We start from the raw sequence: 24,718 nt of genomic DNA on the forward strand, positions 1-24,718 counted from the left end.
TTTTTTAATGATGGTGCTATTGTCTTTGGCGACATTTCTTTACATCTGAGATCTGCTTGCACTCTTAGTTCGAGAGCGTCCACTCGGATGTCATTAGTGAGATTTCTAGCACGAAGGTTATAGTGAGTCACGGAAAATCAGAATTCAGGTGATATACGAACATAAATTTTAGTCGCGAAGATAGCTCGGTGTATAAACACTATATTCAATTAAGGTTCTACTACTAGAAGCACTACTAGAAAAAATTCAGGGAAAAAGAGTTTGAAATGGAAAACAAGTCTTGTTAGAGATTTCCCGCGAAGGTCATTAATATAGAGCCGAGAGCTGTAGTGGCTGCTTCTCCTTGTTCTCGCGTTACGACAGTGACAAATTCTTGCGCCTAATCATGACTCATGATGAAAAATTGATTTTGGATGTCAAAATTTATTATAGATGCATTTACAGCATAATAATCCAGTTATCGTGAACGTAGAAAGTTGGAAATAATAATAATGACGCATACTTTGATTGGAGATAACAAAATTTGTTTCTTCAAAATTGTAACAACAAATCGTAATTCTGAGATACATTTCGTTTTTGATCTCCACTCGTTGAGTTCTAATACTCTCTTTTCTCGCTTCTCCTTACTGGTTTAGGAAATCATGGGTCTGCCAGACATTGTATACTGGATTAATTGCGTGCCCTGTGGGCAACGTACGATTGATGTGGTACTCATGATCCGCTTATGTGGCGTCGATGTCGCGCACGTACTCAGATGCGTCGGTGATTGTCCTGTTCTTCATTGTCTCCATCGTGGAAATAGATGCGTGAATACATTGCGCATCGGTGTTTCCTATCTCTTGATTTCACTGAATTTTCAAAGACTTTTTATATGGCTCTATTGAGACTTTTTTTTTTTTCATTAAGGGATTCAGTCGCCTGGGTATATGAGAAGTCTAAATGCAAATTTTTTTGGCAGGTCGCAACGAAAATCTACGAAAGAATAATTTTTACTTACTAGCAACGAAAGCATTATTTTTTATATCGTTTTTTATAACATTATTTTAATAACTTAACACTTTGTTTTGCACTTTAATATACGAAGCCATATATTACAATCTCTGTTTTAATTATATCGCGATACGAAATTATAGTGACATAATAAATGCTAACGCAAATAGGTAACATAAATAAATTTGCTCAATTATCGAATGGATGATCTGTAAAATAATTCCTTTGCGATTTTAAATCGTAAGAGATGTCAGACTCTTTTTAGGTGGAAGACAAAACTATAGTCAAATAAAATAAATATAGGTTGATAGGCGCAGGATAGGAAATAGGTACAGCTGGTATAGTGAGAGCAGTGACTTTGGATACTATGTTGATTCGTACTAACATGATTGAATGTTTTCTCCCAGTTCATAGGGGGCGTTATTAAAGAGAGAGCAGACGATAATGGTATTTTCATAAATTGAATGTCAACAAAAACAAATCGTACAGAGTATAGCTTCGAATCGAATTCGACCTATGTAACCACCGAACCAAATACGACAATGGGCGCTCTATATAAAAATATTATAGCTGTTTAATATGTAAATAAATAATATAAATAAAGAAAAATAAAAGCCACATGGCACACTAAGCAAAAGCTAGTACATTGACAGTTCAAATTTAAAGTTAACGGATTGATTTGCGAAATAACGCTACATTATCTAGTGCGCTCTTCAGATCTCAATGAACTAGTCGAAGTAGTATAACAGAGTAAAAATCAGTTAAATAATTTAGTCGAGGGCTGGCGAAAATACAGGTAATTTTCGCTTGTCTAGATCAACGGATCTACAGGTCCGGCTGATTATTATCGTAGCACTCTCCCCTAACAAAGCGTTCTGGAAAAGAGCGACATAAAAGACTCAACAATTTTAGGTTGTATGGGACGAAAGTACCGGTTTAGTTAGCACATTGGTTGAGAGATATAATGTTTAACTTGTAAACTTGCCTCTTTTTGGGAGCAAAATTGTACGTATTTTTCTTGGTAATCGTCATCCCGCACTGCCATTACGATATGCGGTGACACTAAGTAAACCATTAGAATCTAGTCCTCCTTGTTTATTTTTAGATTTTTCCCAATGTTGATCGTTAAGCATTACCCGCCATCTAAAAGTGCTCTTTGCTATAGGTATCGAGCCATAAATAGGGCGAAGGAAGCTCTAAGTAGAAAAAAAAACGAGCAATAAACAAGATAAATAATTACATTTTAATGAAAATCTTATAAAGAACGCAAGTTAGTATTCTCGTATGAAGAATCAAAAACTGTTTTGTATGGTGGGAACCCAAAAAGAGACCACGCATAATCGCTGACGTGAAGAACGTGATTGTTACTACAAAAGCTGCTACTTAGGCAAACAAATTTTGCATTTAGCCACGACATCGTTTGTTTCCATCTTTGGCAAAGAACAAATGTCGTTACAACTCACAAACGTGCCCCTCATACTTCTAGGTTCGATTTTAACAGAGATAAAATAGAGTTCAATCAATGGACTGTAAACCATTTCTAAGTAACAGCAAATCAGTATTGGCTTGAACTTCGCCAGGTACCGTCAAACGGTTGTATTTAAGTTTTGGTGTCACTGCTTGTTCGCAAGCTGAGGTGTTATCCACAGGGCATTATTCTGTCCTGATCTTTTGGCGGGAAGATTCTTCGAACAGCTGGGCAACCTGAAAGAGGTAACACATGCTCCACTGTTTTATTTCACTGCCTGTCCTAAATCAAATATTGGTCAAACCTGGAGCGTCCTGCAATTTTAAAAAGAAAACTTTCATATAGTTTAATATACAGTCTATACTTTATTTTACATTAAACCGTTTATATCAAGGAATAGCGTCAATCACAAGTAAAACGCTTATATTTCTCTTCTTGAATTCAACGGTTTCAATAAGTCATACAAATATTGTGTAGACGTAGGTTTATATTTTTCCTGTCGACTGGTCATCATGAAGGGCTATATTACTCACATACATTCGCTTTACATATTTTCACTTGAGCCGCGATGTTGGACAGCACGGTGTCTTCAGTTTTCTTTTCGATCCTGGTAAGCCTGCAACATAACTATTTTGAGCCTTAATCGAAAAATATGAATAGAGACGTGATTAAGGAAGTTGCTAGAAAATTAGTTATTAACAACGAAATATGGAACAATGAAAGTAGTTAGGCCGCAATCAAAGGACAAAAGATACTACTTAGGGTGAACGGGAAAGCTGAACAAACGCAATTATGTATTTCTATACATTACGATACAGACAGAACTGCCTTACGCGAAGCTTACCCGTGAAGGCCTCCAATGGTATAACATAGGTCAAACTGTAATAACGTAGGGCTAACTGAGATCATATACGCAATGTTATTATTATGACTACTCTATCACTCGCAATGTATTTAGACGCAATTAATGCTTAGCAATATAGAGACGTAAACTATCCGGCTTTTTTTTCCCACTCCACTTGTCTTGGCGTCCTACCGTGGCGGATGTTTCAGATTGTCGGGTACCAGTAAAGGTTAGCAGGCCGCAATTTATGCCCTCACAATTAAAAACTATAAATTGTATTGATACGATGACCAGATATTATTTTCTATGCATTTCAATTTAAATTAACTTTTAATATAAGTTCAACTTCACCAATGTATTTGGAATGGTGTCTGCTGCGTCATACAGGCATTAGACCCTTCGCAGGCGAGTGATGCTAACAAGGTTCACTAACGGTTTCTATTGGATGAGATTATTGAATTTAAAGCGTGTCTATCTATGACAGACGATATTCTGAGGAAGGAATAACTCTCACAATGTAGACAAAGGAAGCCTATCAGTGTATTGATCTCGTCTCAGTTTATTTGATTTTTAAAAACTATAGAAAACATATCAAAGAAATCGTGAGCTGTTTCTCGTCTAGTTCGAATCTCGCACAGGTTGAGTCGAGTTCAACCTCTTAGCGATTTGTCGGTCGACCTGTATATGATCAAATTACCATGTTACTTGGTGGAGAAGACAGCCAAAAGAAGAATTCCTTTATAACGTATATAATGGTTACTACAACAGAAACCGATTATAACCTTCCGTTAGGCAAGAAAAATTTGGACGTTGGTTTAAAAATATATCTATCTGGCAACCACATCATTAATCTGGATCGGGGTGGTGGTTGTATTGGCTTATTGGCTTCCCTTCACCACAACCAGCTCGTTGAACTCTTCTTAAAGACAGCTTGAGTACTCTAGGAATACGAACAGTGTACCTTCTGTGGACGATATTCATTTTTCCTCCATTATTTACCAAAATTAAGATTTCCTATAGCTATAACTACTGTTGGGAATACGCATGCACCAGGTTTCTTTGTAGAAATCCTATTTAACCACAAGACACTGTCACTAAGTAAAAAAAACGATTGTTTTTTTTTTTATTTTGATATCGATTGCACATTAGTCGTATACCTTGTGAGGACTTTTGTTTCCTAGTTTCTATCAGTCTCGGGTGACTCTAGTGAGCGCTTGCCGCTTAAGTGGTTCTGGGCCCTAAATGGTTATAGGTCATTTGTAGCAAGTCGATTTGCCTTAAAAGGTCCACATTGCTGCTACTCATTACATTATTTTTACATGATTACCATCGTGAGTAAAAGAGTGTGGTGATTTCCCAAAATAATCTATTTTTTATTCATCGTCTGTCGAAAGCACGTCTTTAAAATTCATCGCCCGGAGATTCGAATGTTACGGCATGTTCGGATATTCCCAGGGCCTAACCGCCTCTTTTGTCAATTTTAAACACCCTTCGGCCCACTTTTGTCACTGAGTTTCCTTTCGTTCTGCTGGACGTCCTGCGATATTTCGAACTTGTTACATGCTCACAGCGCCTAACAATATTGTTACTTAAATCCTTTCTCCTCGTGTATTCTCATGTTCTAAGAGGTAGTTACGCTTTTTATTGATCGTGGTTCCCAGACATTCGCCAAATTTCTATTCCACTAGTTTTTCTATTTGCAGGCTTTTCCCTGTCCTATTCCTTCTTTGAGAACATTACTTTGCCTTTCGGACGACTAAAATGTTCATGCAAATCCAAGGCCCACATGTGTTGTGATATCGCAAATGCTTTTGATGTCCTGCTAAGTGTAAACGACCAAGGTCAGGTAGTCTGCAAACAATAGTCTTGATATATTTTCATATTCAGAGGTTCCAGAGCTGGACACTGGATGCTTTCCGTTCTAATCGGATATCTTTCTGGTTCTTCTATATAGAACGCAAATAACGACGCAATAGCTAATCCTATGTTGACCTTTTTGTGGAATAGTAGTATCGAGTCGTTCGCGTTCACGCCCTGTGTAATGCATGATAAGAGCATTGCCTTTAAACACCACTTCAACTTGCTATCTATGCAAACGCTTTTTATATTCTTCCTAATGTGTGTATAGATAGAATCAAAGCCCATTTATTTCTATTCCTCGGCTCCAGCAAACTGTATCATTGATACAACTATAAATTTACGGCACCTTTCCCTCTGTCTTGTTAAAGTTTACATTTCTCCGTACACTTACACTCTGGCTAATTATAACAAGCCCAGATCTGCATGCTGTCAAAAAAAAAGAACTCCTTTAAACGCGTGTTGAATCAGAGCGGGCTTTTTTACCTGAGTATTGGTAGCAAAACACAACCTGTCTTTCAAGTCCCTGTGTGAGGTATAGTGGCGATGTATTTACGTATCTTATTTAAGAATACGTGCGGGAGTCTAGGTTCGAAACCGGGGTGGACGAACTTTGTTTTTTGCAGGAGAAGAGGTAGCCATCTTCAGCTTCATGATAGCATCGGAAGTAAAACTTAAAACATAAATTGTTCTGTTTCCCTCGACCCTCGATGATCAGCTGACCCGCCAGTTGCATTGCAATGATTTGTTGAACTTCTAAAAAAAGAACCGGAAAGGCGCCCTGACGTTGGACTGAATAACGATATATAAAAATAAAATGGTAAATTTTACAATTTACACAGGGATGCCTTTGAAAAGGCAGACTCCGGTGAAACCTAGTTTGAAGCCCTGCAAAACAGCTTTTCGCGCAAGGTCGGTTTCCATTTTGCTTTGAAACATATATAACTATCTATTTAACAGTATCCTTAAACAGCCTTTTACATTAACGGTCTTATCCATAAACAGTCCACTTAGAGATTAAAACTTACAGCAAACGCGAGATGAAACATGATTGATTTGTTTTTTTTTTTTCTAATAATAATAATTCTGCGGTATGAAATCCAAAAAAACTTACTACGGATCGACCATTTCGTCACTGTTCCAATCACAGACGAATTCAAATGCCCATTTTTCATTTCCGAGGGTCACTACCTGAGTAGACTTCGTTTAAATACCCTCCTAAAGGAAAAATAACGAGGGCACATTATTCAAACAAGTTTGTAAGCATTCCGATATAGGCAATAATGTTTGTAAGCGGACATCTTAAGTGTGCTCGAGCGCGCTCAGCTGGGAATCCAAATAAGCAGCATTTTACGGTTGTGAGTATCGGGAGTTTATTTAGCCTAGTTGAATGGTTTCCGTCAACTCTTGAAACGTTTGGCTTGTCCAGTGTCGAAAATGAACAGTGATTGTATCATCCCTTGCCGCTATGTTTCATTGTAGTTCAGCTGGCACAACAAGACAAACAGAATCCTACAGATAATCCGCAAAAAGTGTGTAAACCTATTATTGAAACAATGGCAGATCGGGCTTGCCATTAGTTATAAACCAAGAAATTCTACAGGATAAACTTAGTTCCAACCAACGGTTATTAACTATGCTAGTATCAACATTGACCATGAATTTATGTGGATATGTATTGTCCTGGCAGAACTATAAGCCAAAAGCCTTTTTCACACCAAGATTATCATCTTTCAATATTACTATCCTACAAGTGGCACAAATTTTACGATAATCTAGTTTTACAGATATCCTGCAAGAAATACATCTTGGCATATTTGGCAAGCAAAATCCATTTCGGGCACACGTAATCTGTCTAATTTTCTCAACCGTTTCCGACCGGTTTTCATCCACGAGTGTAGCTAGAGATACAAAGCTCGTTGATTGTCACGAATCAGTGCTAAATTTCTGTTTTTTTTTACGTATATATTCATTAAACTGTTGTTTAAAAAGCGGTATAGTATGAGCTAATGCGACAGTCCGCTTGTATACAATTTGTGTATCACGACAGATTTGAACTATCTTTTTGAACTAATTTTACGTGGAGATCCTTTGTCCTACCTACTTTTATTTTCCCGTGGATCAAGACTGTTGCATTTGTTATACTATAGATAGCTTGGCAGCAAAATATTGGCTACTTAAATGTCCGACTACCTAGTCTACATTTTAAAAAAATCGTAATAAATTCATCCTATTTTAGCTTTACGCCTTCTTTCATTGCTTATTTTGATAGAAGGCTATGCGCAAACATATAGAACGCGAAATTCTATTCGCAGCTATAAAGGAAAAATCTTGTTTTGGGCGCCGTTGTCCATCTGTCGAGACTGGATCTAAGTATAAAAGTATCAGTACTAGTTCCTTAGTTTCAAAGAGTCAAAAAGTTATCGAGTTCCTTTTGACAAATTTACACTAGCTTACATTTATTTAGCCAGGCGATACCCTTTCAGGGATACAAAAAACTTTTTTTATTGGACGCGACCACATCATGTCATATTAGAATAGCTATCTTTCATCGGCCTTAAAGCGCACTTTTACTTACGAGTACTTGCTCGATTATTAATGTATATGAGCATTTTTTAACAACATACGAACCGAGGACTTTTTGCTAAGTTTGACAATAACGTTTATGCAGCTCTTATAAGACACAATATCGCATTTTGCCCTCGGCAGCATCTATGTCGTCACTCTCAATCGTCAAGCCAGTATGTGACTAATCTTAACTTTTAGTAACCTATCAATGGTACGTAGGCCAGTTGTAGCTACGTGATATTTCGGGGTTCTGTAATCACTTGGTCACCGCCGACAATCGGTTAGTTCGTGGGGGCGCTTAGTTTACCGTGGCAGTGTAAATATCCCGTACGGGTCTCGATACCGGGCTCGTATTCCTAAACCCGCTAACAACTTTCTCAGGTTGTTCTATAGGACCTTCAGCCGATTACGTTGCCCTATTTCCCACAATCCTATCGCTCTTGTGACCTAAATCAGGATGGAACTTTGTCAGGACCCTTAACTCTAAGCAGGTCGAAATAATGGAATGAAGGTGTTGAATCGTGGCCAAGATATTGGCAAACATCTGCTAGTTGTAGATGGGAATTTCTATTGCTTTTGCATACCAATGGCAGATAGTTGACTCTCCACAACCGTTACCATAACATGCAATTTGCACTGAGCACTACGTCGCTAGATTATTTTACATAATGCATCTAAGTATACGATGTTCGAGGACCCCAAGTTGTTCAAAGGGCATTCGACGCCTGTAGATAAGTGATTTTACGAAATGCATTTTATTTATGTCTGTCAACTGGATAATACTGCATTTTAAAGTATTACGTGATGGTCTGGATACAACTCGTTATACAACAAAATATTCTTTAGCTAGCTGGATCGATGGAGAAGAATATGATGGCCCAAATCAGATCTTATGGTTCAGCGGCGCTGCCTCCATAAGCCATCCAGGATCCGACCGCAATATCACCGGCCTGGCACCTGCGTGCGTGATAGTTCAAAGCTTCTGTTCCAATCTGGGGTGCCTCAGTTTCAAAGTATGTATTCATCACGTGTCTTGCCTAGCTTTTTTCAATATATGAAACACATAACACAAAACACATATTGTGGGCATTTGCTGGAATCATTTAAGTAATCTGGTGATCTGGGTTAATTTTTCTTAGAGAATTCATTCAGTAGTTGTTGTTAATTTTTTAATCAAATATCATTATTTATGGTAAAAATGAAATTATAGTGCCAAGTTACTGCTATAGTTAGAGTCATATATTGATCCCATTCGTATATATCGATGTTATTTGTTTCTTATATTTGCTGCAGTGGACTACTGAACCGTAATTAAGAATTAGCGGAGTTCCATGAGACAGGAACGTATATTTCAGAACGTATCAGACAAGCAGTCTAGGAAATCTTCTTGAAAGATGACAAGCTTGCTTGAATAACCTAAGTGGTTAAATATTATTTTAGTGTGAAAGTTACCTTTCTGTGGCCCTCTTCTGGTTCCTTGCTGCTTAAAAAATGCATGCTTATACATCTGTACACCTGTGTACATGTAGAAAAAGAGTAGAAAATAAGTACACGAAAAGCTATGCTAAAATAATTAAGCTTCAGTCCCTTTTTCATTAAGTTAACATCTTGACCGAATTGTTGCCGCAGCGGCAAAACATACAGTTTCTATGGAACGATTAGTGTGTGCTTTCTACCATGCCATTTTGGCTTTTCGTATCGGAACGAGTTGCCACGGATTCCAAAGTTTATCCAAAGCTATTTACGTGTATAAAGGGTTCAAAAGTTAAAACAACTTTTGAACCCTTTATACACGTAAATAGCTTCAGATCATTTGAAAACGACCCGTAACGAATCTTATGTTCGTGAGGCATTTATTGATACAGACGGTTGCCCGTTGGGGCGTAGGCCCTGACTATCAAGCGGAAATCAAATTCTGTTCTGATTTATCGGGTTCCATTGTACCGTTATGGCGTGTCGTCTGCTCAAAATCTTAAAACTAATCGAAAAACCCGGGCTACTTCCTATAGAAAGAGTATCACTAAAATACTGAAGTGTTACAAAAAAGTGCTAACGGAAATAGCCCACAACCCACGGCAGACGATGTATTGGTTATGGTTGACCTGTTTAATTCACTAATTTTTTGGGATTATAGTTACATTCACAGTTAGATTCGTGGCCATTGGCTTGCAGTATCGTACATGCTTTGCAACGCTGTAGTACTCCCAATCGAGGAACGAATTTTATTAAATAAAATTTTAGGCATGTTTTGTTGAGTCGTCAATACCTGGATGTACATATAGATAACGTTTAAGTACTGAGCTCGTGCCTACCGTGCGCACCTTGAGGTCCTTAAACAAACGAAATCAATGGGCAACTTTGGTATAAACTATTTAGCTTTATTTTTTTGAGATCTATCTACCATCTACGGACAGTCAGTCATGCGTACAAGTAGTGCATTGCATTAGGTAAGCGTAAATTTAGTTAGATAAAAAAGAAGTCACCAACTGAGTCGCATCCCGAACACTGGCTATAACGTACACTGAATAAAAAAAAATATTTGAATATTGGCGGGTATCAGTCTGTCGACAATGCTACAATTTCATGTCCGACAGGGACTGGTTTTCGACTGGCCACCTGCGGAGGGCATTACTTTTTGACCTTCGTATTTAAGGAATCATAATCGTTTATCCTGTTTAGTAGATTTCGAAGTGACCGAAGTACGCTGAAGCACGTAGCGTGAAATTAAACGCCTCTAAACAGTGCGTATGGACTTTTCATGGACATGAAATGGGCAATTATTCATTAACGATATTGCTATATCTATGATTGAAATCTATAGCGTTTTCTAATACAAATAACTCGGTTGTGATATTATTACGCTATATAATTATACTGCTGGTGTGCAAGGTGTAAACTTATTTATTTTTGTTACTGGACTCGTAACTAAAGGTTGAAAATTCGAGCTGGCTCACATTGGTAAACGTTACCAATGTGAGCCAGCTCGAATTTCGAACCTTTAGTTACGAGTCCAGTAACGAAAATAGATAAGTTAGCGTGTCATGCTATGAAATAACTATAATTAGCTTCACTTAAAAACAATATTAAAAAGATAATTCCACACAAGATATTATCAAAAAAAAAATTAGATGTGTGCTGGGTTCATCTTCTTTGTGCAATAAAGTTCGAGCTTCCTATGGGTAGATTGTTATTTTATATCGAATCATTATTCCCTGAAACAGTTTAGCCATCCCAAATATAGAATTGAAGCTTGTCAGCCAAAAAGTGCGAAAAGGAGATTTATTATTGGTGAAGTTTTTTTCAGTGCTTGCCCACCCATGTCTAAACATTTAGGCCCATTAACCTTGGGACTTCTACGTGAAGCTGTGACCGTCTAACAAAATCTAAAAGTCACAAATACCAAGGGAACGTTATTCCTGTATTTAATAAATTGATTATAATCTAAGACAGCATACTGGGTGCTCTGGTGTCACAGACAGCAAAGATAAATAGTCTGGATTGTACAATGACCTGCTTTCAAGTATAGCTTCATAGTGGGACGTCATCAATTGGCCTTACTTCGCGTATCGCACTATAGAAACGTTACGTGATACACAAAAAAGATACACACCAAGGGACGATCAACGATTAGCTTGTAGCATCACAAGGTTACCCGAAAAAATTATGTCTACACAGACATAATCGCTGGGTCAAGTAGAAAGACGAAAAAAATAATTCATTACCTCTTCATTTACAATTGAAGCAGCGAAAAATTCATTCCTTATGGATGGCGAAAATGATTTCCTTGACTTTCAACAATTTTGTTGTAGGCGGAAGTTTTGTTCTGAAACTTAGATAAAGGAAGCTTGTTTGAGTGTTAACAACTTTTTTGTATGAGAAAACTCTCTTCTAAGACTTGGCCAATGGGGGACTTATTTAAGTTTTACCAACTTCTTTGTATGTGGTAATGTTGTCCTAAAACATGGCTAGAAAAAAACGCTTGTTTCAACCACTTCTTTATATCTTCCTGAAACTTAGCTAGAGAACACTTGTTTATGTTTTAACAACTTTTGTGTGTGAGGGAGCTCCATCCTGAGACTCCTTTGAGTTTTAGCAAATATATTGCTTGTAAGATTCTGTTTTGAAATATGGCCAAAAAGATTTCCTTGACTTTCAACAATTTTGCTGTAAGCGGAAGTTTTGTTCTGAAACTTAGATAAAGGAAGCTTGTTTGAGTGTTAACAACTTTTTTGTATGAGAAAACTCTCTTCTAAGACTTGGCCAATGGGGGACTTATTTAAGTTTTACCAACTTCTTTGTATGTGGTAATGTTGTCCTAAAACATGGCCAGAAAAAAACGTTTGTTTTAACCACTTCTTTATATCTTCCTGAATCTTAGCTAGGGAACACTTGTTTAAGTTTTAACAACTTTTCTGTGTGAGGGAACTCTATCCTGAGACTTGGCCAACGAGAACTTCTTTGAGCTTTAACAAATATATTGCATGTAAGGTTCTCTCTTGAAATATGGCCAAAAAGATTTCCTTGACTTTTAACAATTTCATTGTAAGTGGAAATTTTATCCTGAAACTTAACTAGAGGAAGCTTGTTTAAGTTTTAACAACTTTTCTATGTGAGGGAGCTCTATGCTGAGATTTGGCCAACGAGAACTTCTTTGAGTTTTAACAAATATATTGCATGTAAGGTTCTCTTTTGAAATATGGCCAAAAAGATTTCCTTGACTTTTAACAACTTTGTTGTAAGTGGAAATTTTCTCCTGAAACTTAGCTAAAGGAAGCTTGTTTGAGTGCTAATAACTTTTTTTGTATGAGGAAACTCTGTTCTGAGACTTGGCCAATGGGGGACTTATTTGAGTTTTACCAACTTCTTTGTATGTGGTAATGTTGTCCTAAAACATGGCCAGGAAAAAAACGGTTGTTTTAACCACTTCTTTGTATCTTCCTGAAACTTAGCTAGGGAACGCTTGTCTAAGTTTTAACAACTTTTCTGTGTGAGGGAGCTCCATCCTGAGACTTCTTTGAGTTTTAGCAAATATACTGCATGTAAGATTCTATTTTGAAATATGACGAAAAAGATTTCCTTGACTTTCAACAATTTTGTTGTAGGCGGAAGTTTTGTTCTGAAACTTAGATAAAGAAAGCTTGTTTGAGTGTTAACAACTTTTTTGTATGAGGAAACTCTGTTCTGAGACTTGGCCAATGGGGGACTTATTTGAGTTTTAACAACTTCTTTGTATGTGGAAATGTTGTCCTAAAACATGGCCAGAAAAAAAGCGTTTGTTTTAACCACTTCTTTGTATGTGGAACTTCTGTCCTGAAACTTAGCCAGAGAACACTTGTTTAAGTTTTAACAACTTTTCTGTGTGAGGGAACTCTATCCTGAGACTTGGCCAACGAGAACTTCTTTGAGCTTTAACAAATATATTGCATGTAAGGTTCTCTCTTGAAATATGGCCAAAAAGATTTCCTTGACTTTTAACAATTTCATTGTAAGTGGAAATTTTATCCTGAAACTTAACTAGAGGAAGCTTGTTTAAGTTTTAACAACTTTTCTATGTGAGGGAGCTCTATGCTGAGATTTGGCCAACGAGAACTTCTTTGAGTTTTAACAAATATATTGCATGTAAGGTTCTCTTTTGAAATATGGCCAAAAAGATTTCCTTGACTTTTAACAATTTCGTTGTAAGAGGAAATTTTGTCCTGAAACTTAGTTAGAGGAAGCTTGTTTGAGTGTTAGCAACTTTTTTTTGTATGAAGAAACTCTGTTCTGAGACTTGGCCAATGGGGGACTTATTTGAGTTTTAACAACTCCTTTGTATGTGGAAATGTTGTCCTAAAACATGGCCAGAAAAAAAACGTTTGTTTTAACCACTTCTTTGTATGCGGAACTTCTGTCCTGAAACTTACCTAGGGAGCACTTGTGTTTAAGTTTTAACAACTTTTCTGTGTGAGGGAACTCTATCCTGAGACTTGGCCAACGAGAACTTCTTTGAGCTTTAACAAATATATTGCATGTAAGGTTCTCTCTTGAAATATGGCCAAAAAGATTTCCTTGACTTTTAACAATTTCATTGTAAGTGGAAATTTTATCCTGAAACTTAACTAGAGGAAGCTTGTTTAAGTTTTAACAACTTTTCTATGTGAGGGAGCTCTATGCTGAGATTTGGCCAACGAGAACTTCTTTGAGTTTTAACAAATATATTGCATGTAAGGTTCTCTTTTGAAATATGGCCAAAAAGATTTCCTTGACTTTTAACAACTTTGTTGTAAGTGGAAATTTTCTCCTGAAACTTAGCTAAAGGAAGCTTGTTTGAGTGCTAATAACTTTTTTTGTATGAGGAAACTCTGTTCTGAGACTTGGCCAATGGGGGACTTATTATGAGTTTTAACAACTTCTTTGTATATGGTAATGTTGTCCTAAAACATGGCCAGAAAAAAAGCGTTTGTTTTAACCACTTCTTTGTATCTTCCTGAAACTTAGCTAGAGAACACTTGTTTAAGTTTTAACAACTTTTCTGTGTCAGGGAACTCTGTCCTGAGACTTGGTCAACGAGAACTTCTTTGAGTTTTAGCAAATATACTGCATGTAAGATTCCATTTTGAAATATGGCCAAAAAGATTTCCTTGACTTTCAACAATTTTGTTGTAGGCGGAAGTTTTGTTCTGAAACTTAGATAAAGGAAGCTTGTTTGAGTGTTAACAACTTTTTGTATGAGGAAACTCTGTTCTGAGACTTGGCCAATGGGGGACTTATTTGAGTTTTACCAACTTCTTTGTATGTGGTAATGTTGTCCTAAAACATGGCCAGAAAAAAAACGGTTGTTTTAACCACTTCTTTGTATCTTCCTGAAACTTAGCTAGGGAACACTTGTCTAAGTTTTAACAACTTTTCTGTGTGAGGGAGCTCCATCCTGAGACTTCTTTGAGCTTTAGCAAATATATTGCATGTAAGATTCTATTTTGAAATATGGCCAAAAAGATTTCCTTGACTTTCAACAATTTTGTTGTAGGCGGAAGTTTTGTTCTGAAACTTAGATAAAGAAAGCTTGTTTGAGTGTTAACAACTTTTTTGTATGAGGAAACTCTGTTCTGAGACTTGGCCAATGGGGGACTTATTTGAGTTTTACAACTTCTTTGTATGTGGAAATGTTGTCCTAAAACATGGCCAGAAAAAAACGGTTGTTTTAACCACTTCTTTGTATCTTCCTGAAACTTAGCTAGGGAACACTTGTCTAATTTTAACAACTTTTCTGTGTGAGGGAGCTCCATCCTGGGACTTCTTTGAGCTTTAGCAAATATATTGCATGTAAGATTCTATTTTGAAATATGGCCAAAAAGATTTCCTTGACTTTCAACAATTTTGTTGTAGGCGGAAGTTTTGTTCTGAAACTTAGATAAAGAAAGCTTGTTTGAGTGTTAACAACTTTTTTGTATGAGGAAACTCTGTTCTGAGACTTGGCCAATGGGGGACTTATTTGAGTTTTACCAACTTCTTTGTATGTGGAAATGTTGTCCTAAAACATGGCCAGAAAAAAACGCTTGTTTCAACCACTTCTTTATATCTTCCTGAAACTTAGCTAAAGAACACTTGTTTAAGTTTTAACAACTTTTCTGTGTGAGGGAACTCCATCCTGAGACTTCTTTGAGTTTTAGCAAATATATTGCATGTAAGATTCTATTTTGAAATAGGGCCAAAAAGATTTCCTTGACTTTCAACATTTTGTTGTAGGCGGAAGTTTTGTTCTGAAACTTAGATAAAGAAAGCTTGTTTGAGTGTTAACAACTTTTTTGTATGAGGAAACTCTGTTCTGAGACTTGGCCAATGGGGGACTTATTTGAGTTTTAACAACTTCTTTGTATGTGGAAATGTTGTCCTAAAACATGGCAAGAAAAAAACGTTTGTTTCAACCACTTCTTTATATCTTCCTGAAACTTAGCTAGAGAACACTTGTTTAAGTTTTAACAACTTTTCTGTGTCAGGGAACTCTGTCCTGAGACTTGGTCAACGAGAACTTCTTTGAGTTTTAGCAAATATACTGCATGTAAGATTCCATTTTGAAATATGGCCAAAAAGATTTCCTTGACTTTCAACAATTTTGTTGTAGGCGGAAGTTTTGTTCTGAAACTTAGATAAAGGAAGCTTGTTTGAGTGTTAACAACTTTTTGTATGAGGAAACTCTGTTCTGAGACTTGGCCAATGGGGGACTTATTTGAGTTTTACCAACTTCTTTGTATGTGGTAATGTTGTCCTAAAACATGGCCAGAAAAAAACGGTTGTTTTAACCACTTCTTTGTATCTTCCTGAAACTTAGCTAGGGAACACTTGTCTAAGTTTTAACAACTTTTCTGTGTGAGGGAGCTCCATCCTGAGACTTCTTTGAGCTTTAGCAAATATATTGCATGTAAGATTCTATTTTGAAATATGGCCAAAAAGATTTCCTTGACTTTCAACAATTTTGTTGTAGGCGGAAGTTTTGTTCTGAAACTTAGATAAAGAAAGCTTGTTTGAGTGTTAACAACTTTTTTGTATGAGGAAACTCTGTTCTGAGACTTGGCCAATGGGGGACTTATTTGAGTTTTAACAACTTCTTTGTATGTGGAAATGTTGTCCTAAAACATGGCCAGAAAAAAACGTTTGTTTCAACCACTTCTTTATATCTTCCTGAAACTTAGCTAGAGAACACTTGTTTAAGTTTTAACAACTTTTCTGTGTCAGGGAACTCTGTCCTGAGACTTGGTCAACGAGAACTTCTTTGAGTTTTAGCAAATATACTGCATGTAGATTCCATTTTGAAATATGGCCAAAAAGATTTCCTTGACTTTCAACAATTTTGTTGTAGGCGGAAGTTTTGTTCTGAAACTTAGATAAAGGAAGCTTGTTTGAGTGTTAACAACTTTTTGTATGAGGAAACTCTGTTCTGAGACTTGGCCAATGGGGGACTTATTTGAGTTTTACCAACTTCTTTGTATGTGGAAATGTTGTCCTAAAACATGGCAGAAAAAAACGTTGTTTCAACCACTTCTTTATATCTTCCTGAAACTTAGCTAAAGAACACTTGTTTAAGTTTTAACAACTTTTCTGCGTGAGGGAACTCTGTCCTGAGACTTGGTCAACGAGAACTTCTTTGAGTTTTAGCAAATATACTGCATGTATGATTCCATTTTGAAATATGGCCAAAAAGATTTCCTTGACTTTCAACAATTTTGTTGTAGGCGGAAGTTTTGTTCTGAAACTTAGATAAAGGAAGCTTGTTTGAGTGTTAACAACTTTTTGTATGAGGAAACTCTGTTCTGAGACTTGGCCAACGGGGGACTTATTTGAGTTTTACCAACTTCTTTGTATGTGGTAATGTTGTCCTAAAACATGGCCAGAAAAAAACGCTTGTTTTAACCACTTCTTTGTATCTTCCTGAAACTTAGCTAGGGAACACTTGTCTAAGTTTTAACAACTTTTCTGTGTGAGGGAGCTCCATCCTGAGACTTCTTTGAGCTTTAGCAAATATATTGCATTTAAGATTCTATTTTGAAATATGGCCAAAAAGATTTCCTTGACTTTCAACAATTTTGTTGTAGGCGGAAGTTTTGTTCTGAAACTTAGATAAAGAAAGCTTGTTTGAGTGTTAACAACTTTTTTGTATGAGGAAACTCTGTTCTGAGACTTGGCCAATGGGGGACTTATTTGAGTTTTACCAACTTCTTTGTATGTGGTAATGTTGTCCTAAAACATGGCCAGAAAAAAAACGGTTGTTTTAACCACTTCTTTGTATCTTCCTGAAACTTAGCTAGGGAACACTTGTCTAAGTTTTAACAACTTTTCTGTGTGAGGGAGCTCCATCCTGAGACTTCTTTGAGCTTTAGCAAATATATTGCATGTAAGATTCTATTTTGAAATATGGCAAAAAGATTTCCTTGACTTTCAACAATTTTGTTGTAGGCGGAAGTTTTGTTCTGAAACTTAGATAAAGAAAGCTTGTTTGAGTGTTAACAACTTTTTTGTATGAGGAAACTCTGTTCTGAAACTTGGCCAATGGGGGACTTATTTGAGTTTTAACAACTTCTTTGTATGTGGAAATGTTGTCCTAAAACATGGCCAGAAAAAAACGTTTGTTTCAACCACTTCTTTATATCTTCCTGAAACTTAGCTAGGAACACTTGTTTAAGTTTTAACAACTTTTCTGTGTAGGGAACTCTGTCCTGAGACTTGGTCAACGAGAACTTCTTTGAGTTTTAGCAAATATACTGCATGTATGATTCCATTTTGAAATATGGCCAAAAAGATTTCCTTGACTTTCAACAATTTTGTTGTAGGCGGAAGTTTTGTTCTGAAACTTAGATAAAGGAAGCTTGTTTGAGTGTTAAAACTTTTTGTATGAGGAAACTCTGTTCTGAGACTTGGCCAACGGGGGACTTATTTGAGTTTTACCAACTTCTTTGTATGTGGAAATGTTGTCCTAAAACATGGCCAGAAAAAAACGTTTGTTTCAACCACTTCTTTATATCTTCCTGAAACTTAGCTAAAGGACACTTGTTTAAGTTTTAACAACTTTTCTGTGTGACGGAACTCCATCCTGAGACTTCTTTGAGTTTTAGCAAATATATTGCATGTAAGATTCTATTTTGAAATAGGGCCAAAAAGATTTCCTTGACTTTCAACAATTTTGTTGTAGGCGGAAGTTTTGTTCTGAAACTTAGATAAAGAAAGCTTGTTTGAGTGTTAACAACTTTTTTGTATGAGGAAACTCTGTTCTGAGACTTGGCCAATGGGGGACTTATTTGAGTTTTAACAACTTCTTTGTATGTGGAAATGTTGTCCTAAAACATGGCAAGAAAAAAACGTTTGTTTCAACCACTTCTTTATATCTTCCTGAAACTTAGCTAGGGAACACTTGTTTAAGTTTTAACAACTTTTCTGCGTGAGGGAACTCTGTCCTGAGACTTGGTCAACGAGAACTTCTTTGAGTTTTAGCAAATATACTGCATGTATGATTCCATTTTGAAATATGGCCAAAAAGATTTCCTTGACTTTCAACAATTTTGTTGTAAGCGGAAGTTTTGTTCTGAAACTTAGATAAAGGAAGCTTGTTTGAGTGTTAACAACTTTTTGTATGAGGAAACTCTGTTCTGAGACTTGGCCAACGGGGGACTTATTTGAGTTTTACCAACTTCTTTGTATGTGGTAATGTTGTCCTAAAACATGGCCAGAAAAAAACGCTTGTTTTAACCACTTCTTTGTATCTTCCTGAAACTTAGCTAGGGAACACTTGTCTAAGTTTTAACAACTTTTCTGTGTGAGGGAGCTCCATCCTGAGACTTCTTTGAGCTTTAGCAAATATATTGCATTTAAGAGTCTATTTTGAAATATGGCCAAAAAAATTTCCTTGACTTTCAACAATTTTGTTGTAGGCGGAAGTTTTGTTCTGAAACTTGGATAAAGAAAGCTTGTTTAGTGTTAACAACTTTTTTGTTGAGGAAACTCTGTTCTAGACTTGGCCAATGGGGGACTTATTTGAGTTTTACCAACTTCTTTGTATGTGGTAATGTTGTCCTAAAACATGGCCAGAAAAAAACGGTTGTTTTAACCACTTCTTTGTATCTTCCTGAAACTTAGCTAGGGAACACTTGTCTAAATTTTAACAACTTTTCTGTGTGAGGGAGCTCCATCCTGGGACTTCTTTGAGTTTTGCCAAATATATTGCATGTAAGATTCTATTTTGAAATATGGCAAAAAGATTTCCTTGACTTTCAACAATTTTGTTGTAGGCGGAAGTTTTGTTCTGAAACTTAGATAAAGGAAGCTTGTTTGAGTGTTAACAACTTTTTTGTATGAGGAAACTCTGTTCTGAGACTTGGCCAATGGGGGACTTATTTGAGTTTTACAACTTCTTTGTATGTGGAAATGTTGTCCTAAAACATGGCAAGAAAAAAACGTTTGTTTCAACCACTTCTTTATATCTTCCTGAAACTTAGCTAGGAACACTTGTTTAAGTTTTAACAACTTTTCTGTGAGGGAACTCTGTCCTGAGACTTGGTCAACGAGAACTTCTTTGAGTTTTAGCAAATATACTGCATGTAGATTCCATTTTGAAATATGGCCAAAAAGATTTCCTTGACTTTCAACAATTTTGTTGTAGGCGGAAGTTTTGTTCTGAAACTTAGATAAAGGAAGCTTGTTTGAGTGTTAACAACTTTTTGTATGAGGAAACTCTGTTCTGAGACTTGGCCAATGGGGGACTTATTTGAGTTTTACCAACTTCTTTGTATGTGGTAATGTTGTCCTAAAACATGGCCAGAAAAAAAACGGTTGTTTTAACCACTTCTTTGTATCTTCCTGAAACTTAGCTAGGGAACACTTGTCTAAGTTTTAACAACTTTTCTGGTGAGGGAACTCTGTCCTGAGACTTGGTCAACGAGAACTTCTTTGAGTTTTAGCAAATATACTGCATGTAGATTCCATTTTGAAATATGGCCAAAAAGATTTCCTTGACTTTCAACAATTTTGTTGTAGGCGGAAGTTTTGTTCTGAAACTTAGATAAAGGAAGCTTGTTTGAGTGTTAACAACTTTTTGTATGAGGAAACTCTGTTCTGAGACTTGGCCAATGGGGGACTTATTTGAGTTTTACCAACTTCTTTGTATGTGGAAATGTTGTCCTAAAACATGGCCAGAAAAAAACGTTTGTTTCAACCACTTCTTTATATCTTCCTGAAACTTAGCTAAAGGACACTTGTTTAAGTTTTAACAACTTTTCTGTGTGACGGAACTCCATCCTGAGACTTCTTTGAGTTTTAGCAAATATATTGCATGTAAGATTCTATTTTGAAATAGGGCCAAAAAGATTTCCTTGACTTTCAACAATTTTGTTGTAGGCGGAAGTTTTGTTCTGAAACTTAGATAAAGAAAGCTTGTTTGAGTGTTAACAACTTTTTTGTATGAGGAAACTCTGTTCTGAGACTTGGCCAATGGGGGACTTATTTGAGTTTTAACAACTTCTTTGTATGTGGAAATGTTGTCCTAAAACATGGCAAGAAAAAAACGTTTGTTTCAACCACTTCTTTATATCTTCCTGAAACTTAGCTAGGGAACACTTGTTTAAGTTTTAACAACTTTTCTGCGTGAGGGAACTCTGTCCTGAGACTTGGTCAACGAGAACTTCTTTGAGTTTTAGCAAATATACTGCATGTATGATTCCATTTTGAAATATGGCCAAAAAGATTTCCTTGACTTTCAACAATTTTGTTGTAGGCGGAAGTTTTGTTCTGAAACTTAGATAAAGGAAGCTTGTTTGAGTGTTAACAACTTTTTGTATGAGGAAACTCTGTTCTGAGACTTGGCCAAGGGGGACTTATTTGAGTTTTACCAACTTCTTTGTATGTGGAAATGTTGTCCTAAAACATGGCCAGAAAAAAACGCTTGTTTTAACCACTTCTTTGTATCTTCCTGAAACTTAGCTAGGGAACACTTGTCTAAGTTTTAACAACTTTTCTGTGTGAGGGAGCTCCATCCTGAGACTTCTTTGAGCTTTAGCAAATATATTGCATTTAAGAGTCTATTTTGAAATATGGCCAAAAAATTTCCCTTGACTTTCAACAATTTTGTTGTAGGCGGAAGTTTTGTTCTGAAACTTAGATAAAGAAAGCTTGTTTGAGTGTTAACAACTTTTTTGTATGAGGAAACTCTGTTCTGAGACTTGGCCAATGGGGGACTTATTTGAGTTTTACCAACTTCTTTGTATGTGGTAATGTTGTCCTAAAACATGGCCAGAAAAAAAACGGTTGTTTTAACCACTTCTTTGTATCTTCCTGAAACTTAGCTAGGGAACACTTGTCTAAATTTTAACAACTTTTCTGTGTGAGGGAGCTCCATCCTGGGACTTCTTTGAGTTTTGCCAAATATATTGCATGTAAGATTCTATTTTGAAATATGGCAAAAAGATTTCCTTACTTTCAACATTTTGTTGTAGGCGGAAGTTTTGTTCTGAAACTTAGATAAAGGAACTTGTTTAAGTTTTAACAACTTTTCTGTGTGAGGGAACTCCATCCTGAGACTTCTTTGAGTTTTAGCAAATATATTGCATGTAAGATTCTATTTTGAAATAGGGCCAAAAAGATTTCCTTGACTTTCAACAATTTTGTTGTAGGCGGAAGTTTTGTTCTGAAACTTAGATAAAGAAAGCTTGTTTGAGTGTTAACAACTTTTTTGTATGAGGAAACTCTGTTCTGAGACTTGGCCAATGGGGGACTTATTTGAGTTTTAACAACTTCTTTGTATGTGGAAATGTTGTCCTAAAACATGGCAAGAAAAAAACGTTTGTTTCAACCACTTCTTTATATCTTCCTGAAACTTAGCTAGGGAACACTTGTTTAAGTTTTAACAACTTTTCTGCGTGAGGGAACTCTGTCCTGAGACTTGGTCAACGAGAACTTCTTTGAGTTTTAGCAAATATACTGCATGTATGATTCCATTTTGAAATATGGCCAAAAAGATTTCCTTGACTTTCAACAATTTTGTTGTAGGCGGAAGTTTTGTTCTGAAACTTAGATAAAGGAAGCTTGTTTGAGTGTTAACAACTTTTTGTATGAGGAAACTCTGTTCTGAGACTTGGCCAAGGGGGACTTATTTGAGTTTTACCAACTTCTTTGTATGTGGAAATGTTGTCCTAAAACATGGCCAGAAAAAAACGCTTGTTTAACCACTTCTTTGTATCTTCCTGAAACTTAGCTAGGGAACACTTGTCTAAGTTTTAACAACTTTTCTGTGTGAGGGAGCTCCATCCTGAGACTTCTTTGAGCTTTAGCAAATATATTGCATTTAAGAGTCTATTTTGAAATATGGCCAAAAAGATTTCCCTGACTTTCAACAATTTTGTTGTAAGCGGAAGTTTTGTTCTGAAACTTAGGATAAAGAAAGCTTGTTTTAGTGTTAACAACTTTTTTGTATGAGGAAACTCTGTTCTAGACTTGGCCAATGGGGGACTTATTTGAGTTTTACCAACTTCTTTGTATGTGGTAATGTTGTCCTAAAACATGGCCAGAAAAAAACGGTTGTTTTAACCACTTCTTTGTATCTTCCTGAAACTTAGCTAGGGAACACTTGTCTAAATTTTAACAACTTTTCTGTGTGAGGGAGCTCCATCCTGGGACTTCTTTGAGCTTTTGCAAATATATTGCATGTAAGATTCTATTTTGAAATATGGCCAAAAAGATTTCCTTGACTTTCAACAATTTTGTTGTAGGCGGAAGTTTTGTTCTGAAACTTAGATAAAGGAAGCTTGTTTGAGTGTTAACAACTTTTTTGTATGAGAAAACTCTGTTCTGAGACTTGGCCAATGGGGGACTTATTTGAGTTTTACCAACTTCTTTGTATGTGGAAATGTTGTCCTAAAACATGGCAGAAAAAAACGTTGTTTCAACCATTTCTTTATATCTTCCTGAAACTTAGCTAGAACACTTGTTTAAGTTTTAACAACTTTTCTGCGTGAGGGAACTCTGTCCTGAGACTTGGTCAACGAGAACTTCTTTGAGTTTTAGCAAATATACTGCATGTAAGATTCCATTTTGAAATATGGCCAAAAAGATTTCCTTGACTTTCAACAATTTTGTTGTAGGCGGAAGTTTTGTTCTGAAACTTAGATAAAGGAAGCTTGTTTGAGTGTTAACAACTTTTGTATGAGGAAACTCTGTTCTGAGACTTGGCCAATGGGGGACTTATTTGAGTTTTACCAACTTCTTTGTATGTGGTAATGTTGTCCTAAAACATGGCCAGAAAAAAAACGGTTGTTTTAACCACTTCTTTGTATCTTCCTGAAACTTAGCTAGGGAACACTTGTCTAAGTTTTAACAACTTTTCTGTGTGAGGGAGCTCCATCCTGAGACTTCTTTGAGCTTTAGCAAATATATTGCATGTAAGATTCTATTTTGAAATATGGCCAAAAAGATTTCCTTGACTTTCAACAATTTTGTTGTAGGCGGAAGTTTTGTTCTGAAACTTAGATAAAGAAAGCTTGTTTGAGTGTTAACAACTTTTTTGTATGAGGAAACTCTGTTCTGAGACTTGGCCAATGGGGGACTTATTTGAGTTTTAACAACTTCTTTGTATGTGGAAATGTTGTCCTAAAACATGGCAAGAAAAAAACGTTTGTTTCAACCACTTCTTTATATCTTCCTGAAACTTAGCTAGGGAACACTTGTTTAAGTTTTAACAACTTTTCTGCGTGAGGGAACTCTGTCCTGAGACTTGGTCAACGAGAACTTCTTTGAGTTTTAGCAAATATACTGCATGTATGATTCCATTTTGAAATATGGCCAAAAAGATTTCCTTGACTTTCAACAATTTTGTTGTAGGCGGAAGTTTTGTTCTGAAACTTAGATAAAGGAAGCTTGTTTGAGTGTTAACAACTTTTTTGTATGAGGAAACTCTGTTCTGAGACTTGGCCAATGGGGGACTTATTTGAGTTTTAACAACTTCTTTGTATGTGGAAATGTTGTCCTAAAACATGGCAAGAAAAAAACGTTTGTTTCAACCACTTCTTTATATCTTCCTGAAACTTAGCTAGGGAACACTTGTTTAAGTTTTAACAACTTTTCTGCGTGAGGGAACTCTGTCCTGAGACTTGGTCAACGAGAACTTCTTTGAGTTTTAGCAAATATACTGCATGTAAGATTCTATTTTGAAATATGGCAAAAAAGATTTCCTTGACTTTCAACAATTTTGTTGTAGGCGGAAGTTTTGTTCTGAAACTTAGATAAAGAAAGCTTGTTTGAGTGTTAACAACTTTTTTGTATGAGGAAACTCTGTTCTGAGACTTGGCCAATGGGGGACTTATTTGAGTTTTAACAACTTCTTTGTATGTGGAAATGTTGTCCTAAAACATGGCCAGAAAAAACGCTTGTTTCAACCACTTCTTTATATCTTCCTGAAACTTAGCTAAAGAACACTTGTTTAAGTTTTAACAACTTTTCTGTGTGAGGGAACTCCATCCTGAGACTTCTTTGAGTTT

The sequence above is a fragment of the Varroa destructor genome, unplaced genomic scaffold (assembly GCF_002443255.2).
Source record: "Varroa destructor unplaced genomic scaffold, Vdes_3.0 BEIS01000006.1, whole genome shotgun sequence".
NCBI classification, from domain to species: Eukaryota; Metazoa; Arthropoda; class Arachnida; order Mesostigmata; family Varroidae; genus Varroa; species Varroa destructor.